General features: G+C 43.7%; 1 long non-coding RNA gene across 1 annotated transcript; it reads left to right on the top strand.

Moving 5' to 3' along the window:
• Positions 1 to 2,230: 2,230 nt before the first annotated feature.
• On the top strand, positions 2,231 to 12,157 carry LOC138846916 (uncharacterized). Its single transcript, XR_011384421.1, has 3 exons — positions 2,231 to 2,503; positions 4,586 to 4,677; positions 8,802 to 12,157. It is a non-coding gene; the product is annotated as an uncharacterized lncRNA (long non-coding RNA).
• Positions 12,158 to 13,533: the final 1,376 nt, after the last annotated feature.

Genomic DNA, 13,533 nt, shown 5'->3' with positions numbered 1-13,533 from the left:
ACCTACATAGCTACAATTTGGCTAGTTCTGTGTCAATTTTTGAACCCATGCTGAGATCAGTAAATAGCGCAGAGTATTTATTATTTACGGAGAGAAGTCGAGACAGATAGAGAGAGGTCTTCCATCCACTGGTTCACTCCCCAGTTGGCCTCAATGGCCTGAGCTGCACCTGTCAGAGGCTAGGTGTGAGGAGCTTCTTCCAGGTCTCCCACATGGAAGCAGGGGCCCAAGGACCTCGGCCATCTTCTGCTGTTTTCCTAGACCATAGCAGAGACATGGATCAGGAGAAGAGCACCCAGAGGTAGAACCAGTGCCCATATGGGATGCTGTTACTTCAGGCCAGGGCTTTAACCCACTGCACCACAGTGCCAGCCCCCAACCTTGTGTTTTGATTGTTGGCCTGAGTCCATGGGCAGGGTCCAAAGCTCTGTGTTACAATCATGGCCCTGTTCTCCTCCTCAGCTAGACCTTTGGTGCTGAGCACCCTCTACAATGCTTCCTGGCCTCCCAGGATGACTAGGGAGTATGAGGCAAATGGCCAGTTACCATTTCCAGCTGGGTTTTCTGCTATCCCAGGCATCAGTTGTTAATTAGGTTTTAACCAAAAGCTCTGAGAATCTCACTTGATCTAATCATGGCCATCACTTTCAAGATAAATGAACTTTTTTTTAATTTTCATCTACTTTTTTTATTATCAACTATGTGTGTTTGTATAACATTGACTCTGTTTTCCCTCAGAAACATTTTAGTTAAATTATACAAATTTCATAATTACAACTTTAGAAATACAGTGATTTTTTTCCCCACCATATGCACCACCATCCCTCTTTCCCCTCCCTTTCCTATGCCCATTCTTATTTTTTACTAAGATCTATTTTGAATTATCTTTATAAACATATGATTAATTCTATGTTAAGAAAAGAGTTCAACAATAGTATAAAAAAAAACTTCCTCAGTAGTCGAGAAAAAGAAAAAGAGCTGTTCAAAGCCATTGCTTCTCAAGGTGTCAATTTCACTTCTATAGATTGGTTTTAAGTGATTTATTAGTTATCACAGGTCAGGCAGAACATTTGGTATTTGTCCTTTGGTGATTGGCTTATTCCACTAACTACATTGACTAATTTGAAATTTGTCATTTCTGAACATTTGGGAATTTAAACACATCTGTTCAAAATTTAACAGTATTTATTATTCTATCATGTGCCAAACATTTGTAAAAATGCCAACATCCTCATTGATCCTGCAACTTGAAATTAGGGCAGGGTCAGAAAAATGCTTCAGCATGGTAACTGGGCTGGAATTCAGATCAGGACCAGTTCTGTCCCTGTGCCCTCTAGTTCTATTATCCTGATTTTTGGCACAAAGATTGGACATTACATCTGGGTCCCCACTCCAGCCACAGACCAAAGATTTTTATTGAGACACTGGTCATCAACAGTAGAAAGGAATGTCTTCCACCCATAGAAGAGAGCCATGACCAGAGCAGAGGCTTTAAAAGGTAGATGGAGAAGGGCCATCCTCACTCTTTGGACACTTGAGTTCAGGATGGGACTGGGAATTGAGAGCATGCCCCTGAGCAACCTCCTTCCCCGCAGATGTCTCTTAAAGATGAGAGCACAGATGAGGAAGGGCAATTACTGGAAGGAAAAGGTGAGACACTTGCTTCTGATTTCTCTGAGCTATGTGCAGAGTCAAGGTAGAGATGTGAGATGTCTGCAAGGAATGTGGAAGGTGATATGGAATCAGGAAACTGAGTTGTGTATCTTTGGGTGGGTGTAATTTTGAAATGGGGAATGGGAAATGGCTTGAAGCTCCAAGATATATTGAGAAATGTGGCAATGAACCTGTGACCCCTAATCTTTTTGTTTGCCTTTGACACTGGTATAACAGGGCTAAGGTAACAAAATGACTCGGAAACATGAATCAGGGACAAATCTGGAGAACTCCATGTGTCTGGAAGTTATTAGATTTTCATTCCTATAACAAATATGGGGGAGAAGGTACTAAGGAAGGAAGGTTCACTTTAATCCACATTTTGAAACTTCACAGTAAAAGGCTGGGTGACCCATGAGTTTGATAATCCCTTTATTCTGGCCTCTGATGAAGGTGGCTGGAAGTGCCAAGGAAAATCACATGATAATCCAGGAAGCAAATGTGATTTCCCCTTGTACAGACACCTTGATTCCAACAGGGGGTTCCATTGTGACAACATAATCCAATCCCAGCATTTCCAGTCACCCTCAGCATGAGAATTAGATCAACACTCCACTCTTGCTCAATTTCCATTATTGTTACCATTAATCATTTAAGCATTAACAGAAGACTTTTGGGACAAAGAGAATAATATACTGGATGTGAGTGGACAGGAAAACTTAGATCCGAGTTATATTATGGGGAAAGTCAGTCACTTGGACTCCTTTTGATCTAGGATCAGAGCCCAATGCCAGTGAGGAGATGTCCCAGACTACTAAGCTCAAAGCCAGAAACAGCATTTTTGGATCAGGTAAGATGTGATGGTCCTGAAGTGAGGAGGGACAAAATATGGTATGACACAGTCTCCTGTGTCAGGGAACAGTGATCTGGTTGGCAGCCAGGACTTCTAAATACTGCAGTGTGGGGAACAGAGGTGAAGGCAGAATTGGTGGCAAATGGTGCTCCTTGCGTGTTCTGGATGGAAGAGGGTTGTGGCAGTCCATCTGGAGGCCACCACTCAAACTCTCTATCTCAGAATCTGAATCTAGCTGTGATAGGGTGAACTCTAAGAATAGGAAAATCAGTTCGAAGGACAGTCGTCATGTCAGCATAGAGTGGATCTTGCTTTCCCCACCTCGGGGCAGCGTTGGGCTGGAAGGTGATTGTTAGGGTCTGAGTGGTTGAGAAGAGGATGGTGCAGCCTTCTGGAGTCCAGGGGGTGGGGGAGAAGGGAAGAGTTAGGTGGGGTTCACTTGAAGGCACCTGAATTCAGACTTTAGAGCCCAAGGAACCAATACTGGTCTCTTGGGTGTGTTTTACGCAGGCAACTGTGTGTATATGCTCAGTGTGACTTTGCAAAGGAGGCAGAAACCTTCGGACTCTGGAAACCACACAGAAATTCAGCAAGCTCCTGATGACCATCACAGGGGATCCTGGACGGTCCACCCTGGGCACAAGACGAAGCACAGATCCTGGTCCCAAGCAGACCAACCACCACCCTTTGGGGAGAATCTGATAACCTCTCTGCACTCTCTGCCGGAGGCAGTTTATGAAGATGTTGCATGAGCACAGGTGCAGCAGGAGCAGTTCCTGTGGATCCAGGAGCAGCTGTGCACACTGGAGCAGCTTCCTGGGTCTCTACGTGCAGCTCTGCACTGGCCTCACAGGCATCCTGGGCTGTGCTGCTCAGTGCTTGCTCCTTCTGGCCCCTCAGCCTGAGCTCTGCAGTCGTTCACTCGCTTGTGTTCATAGCTTCACCAGGGATGAGAAAGGCCAGTCACACACTGTGCAGGTGGCAACTGAGGCAGGCAGAGGATTCGATTAGTTGTGCTGCCAGCTTGGGTCATGTTCAGTAGTGGATGTATCTCTGGTGGAGACAAAGACTTGCTTTTGCTCCTTCTCAGGATGACCCGCGGAGACCCAATATTCAGGAATTGTTGATTGGTGACAGAATGGGGGCAGTACTGGGAAAGCAACTTGATTGACATCCTCAGAATTATAAACCTGTTTAACCTAGGTGTATGATGGCGAGAATGTTAAATTTCATGTTAATCGTTGGTTGTCTTGCAACAGTCATACTTAAAAAAAAAAAAGATTTATGGGAGCTGGCACCATGGTGCAATAGTTTAATCCTCTGCCTGTGGCACTGGCATCCGATACAGACACCGGTTCTAGTCCCGGCTGCTCTCTTCCAATCCAGCTCTCTGTTATAACCTGGGAAAGCAGTAGAAGACAGCGTGAGTGCTTGTGCCCCACACCCACATGGGAGGCTGGGAAGATGCAGCTGGCTCCTTGCTTTGGATTGGTGCAGCTTCAGCCATTGCAGCCATCTGGGGAGTGAACCAGCAGAAGGAAGACCATTCTCTGTCTCTCCCTCTCACTGTCTGTAACTCTACCTCTCAAATAAATAAATAAAAGATCTTTTAAAATATTTATTTATTTGAAAGAGTTACAGAGAGAGGTAGAGAGAGAGAGTGTGAGAAGAGAGAACAGAGAACAGAAAAGAGAGAGAAGAGAGAGAGAGCTTTTTCATTCTTCTGGTTCACTTCCCAAATGACTGCAACGGCCAGAGCTGAGCTGATCTGAAGCCAGGAGACAGGAGCTTCCACCAGGTCTCCCATGAGGGTGCAGGGGCCCAAGGACTTGTGCCATCTTCCACTGCTTTTCCAGGCCATAACAGAGAGCTGGATTGGAAGAGGAACAGCCAGGATTTGAGCCAGTGCCCATATGGGGTGCCAGCACTACAGGCTGGGGCTTTAGTCCACTGTGCTATAGCGCCGACCCAAAAAGTCATGCATTTTTTAAAAATAATCAGATAAATGTTAAAGAGGAATCATTTACACTTCTGTGGGTTTTTTCTTTTTCTTTTTCTTTTTTCTTTTTGGTCTTAAAGCTTTTAGGCTTGGAGAAGTCCTTGTGAAGTGGGACGAGTAGTCACCAGGAGAACTTTGACCTCCTCTAGTCTGCTCTGAGGGAGATGACAAGGTGGGTCCACCTGGTACAGGGATTCAGAAGTGGGTGGTTATCCCACAGTGGGCATTGGTGGGTCTTAGGCTTCTTTTTTATTTTTTTGACAGGCAGAGTGGACAGTGAGAGAGAGAGAGAGAGACAGAGAGAGAGGTCTTCCTTTTTCTGTTGGTTCACCCCACAATGGCTGCTGCGGCTGTTGCGCTGTGGCCAGCACACTGTGCTGATCCAAAGCCCGGAGCCAGGTGCTTCTCTTGGTCTGCCATGTGGGTGCAGAGATCAAGGACTTGGGCCATCCTCCACTGCACTCCCGGGCCAGAGCAGAGAGCTGGACAGGAAGAGGAGCAACCAGGACAGAATCTAGCACCCAGACCGGGACTAGAACCCGGGGTCCTGGTGCTGCAGGTGGAGGATTAGCCTATTGAGCCGTGGTGCCAGCCTCTCAGGCTACTGAGACCTTTGCTGGTCAAGTATGGACTGTCTGTGTTGCCCAAAAAGAAGCTGACACTGAGATTCTTTGGGATTTTATTGTGTTGCAGCCACTCTTTTTTTCCATTTTATGATATAATGTGACAAGCAATTTAACCTAAATCCCTAGAATCTTCTGGAACAATTATATTAGCTATTAAGCAGTTAATTCATAACAATACAAAAGCAACAAAATCATAACTTTAGAGACAGGCATTTGATGTAGTGGTTGGGATGCTGACTGGGACACCTCCATCCTATATTGAAATACTGGGACCGCTGCCCAGTCCAACTCCTGACTACCAGATTCTTGCTAGTGCACACCCTAGAGGCAGCAGTGACAGCCCAAGTGTTTGAATCCCTTCCATAGAGCTGGATTGGTGATTCATGATTCTGGATTCTCTTCCCTCCCCAAAGGTTGCTATGCTTATTTGGGGAGTGAAACAGCAGATGGTACTTCTCGTCTATCTCTGTCTCTTAAGTCAATCATAAAAATAAAACAGTAATACTTCCATTAGTGCGTGGGCCTTCAGAGAGCCTAACAAGAATCTGATGGAAACTGACAAAACTGAATCTAAACTCTCTTAAAAACCTCCCTTCACTGGTACTGAGCCCACAATGCTGAGTCTCTTGTGACTATGTGTTATTTTGTGGGTGATTTCTTTTGTTTACCATAATAACTTCAATATCCAGCTATGCTGATACAAATATCAGCTGTTCACTGTTCCCATGCTGAATAGTATTTCTTTGCATCTATTTACCTCTTTAAAAACTGGTCGTGGACATCGGGTGGATTCTACTTTTTGTATTTGGAGTAATACTTTTGGAAACTATGATATACAGCATTTTTTTCACCTATGGCATATCACTCATCTGAGTTCTGAGTCACTTAAAAAGTCTACATGATCTAGAGGAAAGAGATTATCCCACTTCCTCATTATTTGGGTGAAATACTACCTTTTCTTCTGGTGATATTTGTTCATTTCATAGCTTTATTGAGATAGTGTCCACTCATTGAACTATATATTACAGCGCACAACTTGATGTTTTGATAGATGTGTATATGGTGACATGTTCAAAATGTACCTAAGTAACACATCTATCAACTCTTCTTTTTTCATTTAATTTTAATTAATTTTTAACAGATTCTCTAATATGATTTGTACATACACATCTAAGAAAATAGTGATATTCCCTTTCTTCCACCCTGCCTCCCACTCTTATTTCTTCTACCATTTGTTTTGTTTTTCAGTTTTTGAGAGTAAATATTTTAAATGTACATTTCAAGAAAAGGCTTAATAATTCACTAAATAAGAATTTTAACAAGTAAAAATCAAATAAAAACCTCTAGTTTAGTGATAATTATACATTACATATTTTGTACTCTATTGGTTACCACAGATCAGGAAAAAAATACAGTATTGTTTTTTTTTTTTTTTTTGAGATTGGTTTCTTTCACTAAGTATGATTATTTCCAGTTGTATCAGCTTGCTGCAAAAGACAGGATGTTACTATTTTTTTGTTGTTGTTTTGTTTTGTTTTTTTTTACAGCTAAATAATATTCCATAGTGTATATAGCCCACATTTTCTATATCCAGTCATTGGTTGCTGGACATCTGGCTTGATTCTATATCTTAGCTATTGTGCAGTGAGCTCTAGTAAACATGGGGGTACACATAACTCTTTCATATGCTGATTTCATTTTGTTTGGGTAAATTCTTAGGAGTAGGATGCCTGGGTTAAATGGTAGATCTATTTTCAGCTTTTTTAGAAATCTCCATACTGTCTTCCACAATGGTTGTACTAGGTTACATTCCCACCAACAATTAGGTTGGGTACCTTAGGATACCTTTTCCCCCATATCTTCCCCAGCATTTATTATTTTTTGATTTCTGTATTAGAGTCATTGTAACTGGGGTGAGGTGAAACCTCATTGTGATATTTATTTGCATTTCTCTGATGGCTAGTGAACCTGAGGTTTTTCTCATGTGTCTGTTGGCCATTTGGATTTCATCTTTTGATAAAATGTCTGTTCAAATCCTTTGCCAACTTCTTAATTGGATTGCTTGTTTTGTTGTTGTTGAGAATCCCATTTGCCTATTTTTACTTTGATTGCCCATGCTTCTGGGGGCCTTTTCCAAGAAGTCTTTGCCTATGCCAATGTCTTGCAGATTTTCTCCCATGTTCTCTAGTAATTTGATGTTATCAGGTTATAGATTAAGATCCCTGATCCATTTTGAATTGATTTTTGTAGAATGTGTAAGGTATGGGTCTTGTTTCATACTTTTACACATGCAGATCCAATTTTTCCAATACCACTTGTTGAGGAGACATTCCTTTCTTCAGGGATTGATTTTACCTCTTTTATCAAAGGTTAGTTGATTGCAGAGGTGTGGATTGATTTCTGGAGACTCTATTATGTTGCAGTTATCTACACATCTATTTTGGTGCAAGTACCAGGTTGTTTTGATTATAATTGCCTTTATAGTATGTCTTGAAGTCAGGTATTGTGATACCTCTAGCTTTGTTTTTGTTGTCTAAATTGCTTTAGCTATTCATAGTCTCTTCTGTTTCCATATGAATTATAGCATCATTTTTGCATTTTTGTAGATATGAGAAGGATTTGGTATTTTGATTGGGATCACATTGAATCTGAAAATCGCTTTGGTAGTATGGACATTTGGTTTATGTTAACTCTTGCAATCCACAGGCATGGAAAATTTTTCCAGTTTTTACATTTTCTTCTATTTCTTTCTTTCATGTTTTGTAATTTTCATTGTAGAGATCTTTCGCATTATTGGTTAAATTAATTACAAGGTAAGCCATTCATCCTCCTCCTGGGTTGTACTCTGTATAGTCTTCAATCCCACATAGCTGTCTGTATCTCGAGAAATGGCCACTAGAGGACAGAAAGAACTGCTTCTCTTGAAAGTTCTTCCAGGCTTGGGCAAGCCTAATTTCTGTTAGGCAATGCCGTTATCCATTGTATACATGTAGCTATCTTTATCTTGCAACTATTTTTCTTCAGTTTTATTTCCTAAACAAACTCTCATCTCTACATAGTGTTACCAAAGCACCTTCTAAATAGTAATCACCTTGATTTTCAACTCTTGCATATTTTCAGACTCTATAAATAATCAATAAAAACATTTATGAACAAAGTTTATGAGAATACTTTTTATACCAATATTTTGGCTTTTTCAAGGAAACATAAGAATTCCCTTCCTCACATCACTTCAATTAATGTACTTAGATAATTATAAAATGAAAGCACATACTTTATTAAAATAGTGTTACATTATACAAAATATATAAAATTGTCTTATAACTCACTGCCCCCATGAGAATTCATGGTTAAGTTTTTTGTACTTCAAAATTCTCTATGAATGCTTCTCACAGAGTTGGAGGGGAAGAAAGAAGTGTGTGTATGTATGTGTGTAATATGTATGGGTAAAAGTGGAAGTAAAAGATAAATTTATGTTGGTGGAAAAAATTTCTTAACCGATGCAGAGTTTTCCTTTTAGTAAATGTGCTGCTGTAGTGAGCGTTATGCAGAACTTTCAAAAAATACTTATTTATTTATTTGAAAGAGTTTAGAGATAGAGAAGGAGAGAAAGAGAAAGAGATCTTTCTGCTGGTTCACTCCTCAAATGACCTCTTCCTGAATTTCACAGAGAAGGAATTGCAAATCCCATGCCCAGAAGGAAATGAAGAGGGAGGAGGAGAGGAAGAGAGAGAAGGCACGGAGGTCAGTATCTGTGGACACAGCCTGTCCCGTAACAGGTGGTCCATTCCCACCCTTCTCTAATTCACACAGTGCTGCTGTGAAGAGAAACAGATTGCATCATTTAAAAATTATTGCCATCCAAATTATGGACCTTACTGCCTTCTCATGTTCTCAGGTGTATGTAGTTGATAATTCAACTATATTAATGTTAAACCACCATACTCTAGTCTAAGGGGGACCAAATATGGTCATGCCTGGATCCTTTTTTTTTATGAGTTCTGTGGCCCTGAGAAAGTCCTTGTTTCTTTCCTAGTCTTCCCAGTCCCCCCTCTGCTCAACTGGAATAATTCCAGCATCCTCATTCTTGGCTTCTCATGGGGCATATGGCATATAAACCCATGAGCTAATATCAATGCAGCCAATGCACAGACTTAGAGATGGACGAACTGAATTATGAAATGAGCTGGGACACAACATGGGATACTACTAAATACAGCTCTGGTCAGCAGAACGGCATGACCTTGTGAAAGTCGCTTCATTTCCTTCACTTCTTGGCTTCATTTCCTAGTCTGCATTAGATTTGAGTTGACCTGAGTTGCAATGTAGATATCATCTTCCTCTGGCATTAAATATTACAACGTCCACCCTTTGTATTTGGAATCAGACCCAAATTCCTCCCCCTTACCTAAGTACTGGGCAGTCGCCATGTGGTTTACTATGACTCCTACCTCCTGGTGTGCACAGCCCCCCTGCAATCCCTCCCCTAGGAGTTACACAAAGTTGGTGACTTCTGTCTGTCTCTGTCCTACATTCCTCACCTCTCCGCCTGCCTTGGTACCTTCCTCTAGGGAAACAACCTGAGGTATAATGAGCTGTTCTGTGGAGGGGCCCCAATCACAAAGAACTGAGGGAGGGCCATGGAAGCAGAATGAAGAGATTCCAGCCAAGCTTGAATCTTTCCAATAACTTACTAATAAGCTTGGAAGTGAATCTTGCCTAAGCAGCCTCGGTTGAGATAGCAGTGCCAGCTTTCCGTGAGCCCTCCAGGCAGAGGCACCAGGCTTATCTCTGCTTGGAACCTACTGCACAGTAACTGGGAGATAATGTCTGCTGTTGTAAGTTGCTGAATTGGGGATAGGAGTGATGTCATCACATAACAATAGATGAGTAGCACTGTCTTCCAGGCCCCAGAGCCTGTCCCTCTCCGCATTCCTTGTTCTCCAGCTCACCTACAATTCTCTGCATCCACCCTGGCTGCCTTTGTAACCTCCTCTCTGGCTCAACTCATGCCTGCCTCTACCTCTGTATCTCTGCATAGTTGTGCCTCCCCCTAACACATTGCTCCCAGACTTGTGCAAAGCTGGATCTCTGAGATGCAGGAAAAGTGTTCTCTCCCTGAGGCCTTCCAGATACTCTCACCTACTCCCCTCTCGAGTTCCTCTCACAGTGTCCTCCTTCACTCCTCTATAGCACTTGCTCCTCTTTTTCACACCATTCTCCTTCTGTGCTTCTGTCCTCTCCTATCAGACTGAGCCCCTGGCAGGATCCATTTCAGATTTTTTTCAGAGCCTCACTCAGGTCCTAACATTGTCCCTCCATGAGGTTGCTGCTGAGGGTACAGGTGCTGAATAGACATGAGAGGAACTCATGGGCAGCTCATAGCGTGGGGGTGGACACTAGCAACAGGAGGTGCCAGGTGGATGTGAGTTAAGAGGACACCCGGAATGACCTTTGGAGGCTTTACCCTGGCAATAGCTGCTTCACTGAGCACAGTGGGCTCTGCCATCCTTGCCTGCTCAGCTCAAACACTATGGCCCCAGGTAGGAAATCAGAAACAAAATCTTCACATGGTGTTGAGTGTCCACATTAGGAGTCCAGGACTGAAGGGGATGAAGGAGCACGACCTGCAAGCACTAGTAACAATGAGAGGGACCTCAGAAGACTCCCTTGTCTCACTCTTTTTTCTGCCTCTGGAGGCATCCAGGTCACTCACTGCAGCTGGGGTAATGACTCTTGTCCTGCACCCACTGAGGGACTTGAGGCTCCAACAAGGGCTGTGTTGGCCCTGGAGAAATGATCCTGAGCTCGGCCACATCCTGCACCACCCAAATCCTCTTTACCCCAAGCCCCACATCTTTCTGCTTGGGAGGACCCACCCTGGGGTTGAAGGCATTTCCAAAATCTCAAGGGGCAGTAGATTCATTGATGGAGAATCAAGGCCAATAGAGATTTTTGAGAGCCTATGGAATTCTCCGGGTCACATACTCCCAGCCCAGGACCCTAATTGTAGAAAGGAAAGCTGAGGCCATCTCTCATATTTTTTTGCCCCATATACAACGGATTGGCCCTGGAAATCATACCCTAGACCCAACTATTCTGGCGACTGCCACAGAATCACAGATCTTGTCTGCCTGAAGTGCTCTGGAGATAGCTCCTGCCAGGGGAGAAACAGAACATAGAGGAAGCCACTCACACACACACACGCACACATGCACACACGCACACATACACACACATACACATACATACACGCACACATACACATGCATGCATGGTAGGCACCAGCTACGTTGCTAGGAGATGGCAAGCCTGGAGCCACTTTCCTAGCCAAAGAACCCGACCACTTGTTTGATTCTAGAAGAACACCACACATGATGTCTCCAGCCAATCAGGATGAGTTCCATCAACCAATCAGGGGGCTTGCAGTGCACGTGGGGTCTCCAAGTAACCAACATGGCTGCTGCTATCCTCACCAACTGATCAGAGACAGCTGTCACTAACAGCACAACACCAAGAATGACGAAGATCCCTGTTCTGGGGCTGGGCACCTGGAAGGTGAAATGGTCTGGCATGCCGGAAGTGGCCGCCTCTTCTGCCACTGCACGCCTGACTTAAGTGAATTCTGGAGGGTGGGGGCTGGGCTCTGGATGGGTGAATCTTCGCCTTGGGGTCTCCGGCACCCAGAACTTACCAGGCTTCTCGCCCTACTCCTCAGACCCCGGCCCCTCCACCTGATACGGATCCAAACTGGGATCCGTAGCGGGTCTGGGAAGTCGCTTGTGCCATGCTAGAGGTCCACTCCTGCCTGAGGAAGACACGGCTATTAACCTAAAATGGCATCCCGCTATGACGTGAGCAGGACTGAAACTTTTGTAAAACAAATTTTAGTAAATTATCTGAGAATCTGGTGGCAGTTATGGCATTTCAGAGTCACTTTTAATATTTTAAACCTCCTATTTTTTAGCATTTTGTCTGTTTTTGAGTTTAGGGTTATGCTGAAGAGTTTAGAACACTTGCTTTCTTATTACATTATTACACGGCTATTAAACCTTCATTTATTCTTGAATTTTTAATTTATTTCTAGAAACCTTTCCATTTCATGTTATTGTTCTAATAATATATATGTATAGCTATAGGTAATATTTTCTTTTAAGTTTATTGGGTATGCACATCCTTCCTTTTCATATCATTTTACAAAGTGGGCTTCTATTGATTAATCTTTCCCAAAGATTGATCGGTATGTGTGACGGAGGGTTTCATTTCGAAGTGGGAAATGGGAAGTAGCTGGTAGCAGCTGTTTGCGCTGGCACAGCTCCGCGGGCCTCTATGCAGCGCCATGCAGAGCTGCTATGTGCTGGCCTCGCAGGCAGCCTGGGTCTTCCCTGCCCAGGGCTGGCTCCTCCCGGCCCAAGCCCCGGCCTCCGCCCGGGCCCCGGCCCCGGCCCTGGCCCCGGCCCCGGAGCACATGCCTGCTGTCCAGTCGCGGGCACCTGCTCAGAGCTCCTCCCAGGAGGGGGAAGGCCAGCCCTCTGCTGAGCAGGAAGAACCTGAGGCACACAGGGCATCAGACTAATCTTGTGCTGCGGAGCCCGCATGGTGGACACTAGAGGGCGCATCTCTGACACACAGAAAGACTTGCTGCTGCTACTTCTCCGCAAGCCCGGCAGAGACCCTGTAGTCGGGATGAGCTGATGCCTGAGGGAATCTGGGTGGCCATAGGAAAGGAACTCGAGCGACTTCCTTGGAATCAGGAACCTGTTCTTTCCTTGACAGAAGAATGTCGGTTTTCACATTACCAATCTGGATCCTTCTAACTGACTTGAAGTTTTAAATGAAGCACATATTAAGAGGTCATCATTGACACTTGTGCGTTTTTGTCAATGTAAAGTTTTCTACCTGGAGAAGCTCTGGGGAGGTGCAGTGCCCAGGAGGACTCTGAGGGGAGATGACAGGGTGGGTCTGTGTGAGACAGGGCCTCAGAACGAGTGGGTGTCTGAGGGTGGGCAGAGACAGTACCCAGACGTCTGAAACCAGTGTTGATCAAGCGTGGACAGTTTCTTGCCCCACCGGAATTTGTCGCTGTGACTGTGTGATTTTATTCTGCTTAAACCACTTTCAATTTATAACATAAGTTTCAGATGCCAGAGATGAATAAGGATGTTTTATCTTCATAAAATTAGTTTCGTGTATTTATATGAACATGAGTACATGAATGTTATTCTAAATCTTAATAAAAACGAATTGAAGACCAATTGAATTTAATAGAAGTTTTATTTCTTTAAATGAATGAATTCTTTCTTTATTGTGACTTAGTAATGGTGACAGAGGGAGAGGCAAAAAGAGAGTGAGAAATTTCATCTGCTGATTCTCTTTGCAAATGGCTGAGTGGTTGGGGCTGT

The sequence above is a fragment of the Oryctolagus cuniculus genome, chromosome 19 (assembly GCF_964237555.1).
Source record: "Oryctolagus cuniculus chromosome 19, mOryCun1.1, whole genome shotgun sequence".
Taxonomy (NCBI): Eukaryota; Metazoa; Chordata; class Mammalia; order Lagomorpha; family Leporidae; genus Oryctolagus; species Oryctolagus cuniculus.
Note: the sequence above shows the minus strand (reverse complement) of the source record. Positions and strands in the feature narration are given on the sequence as shown.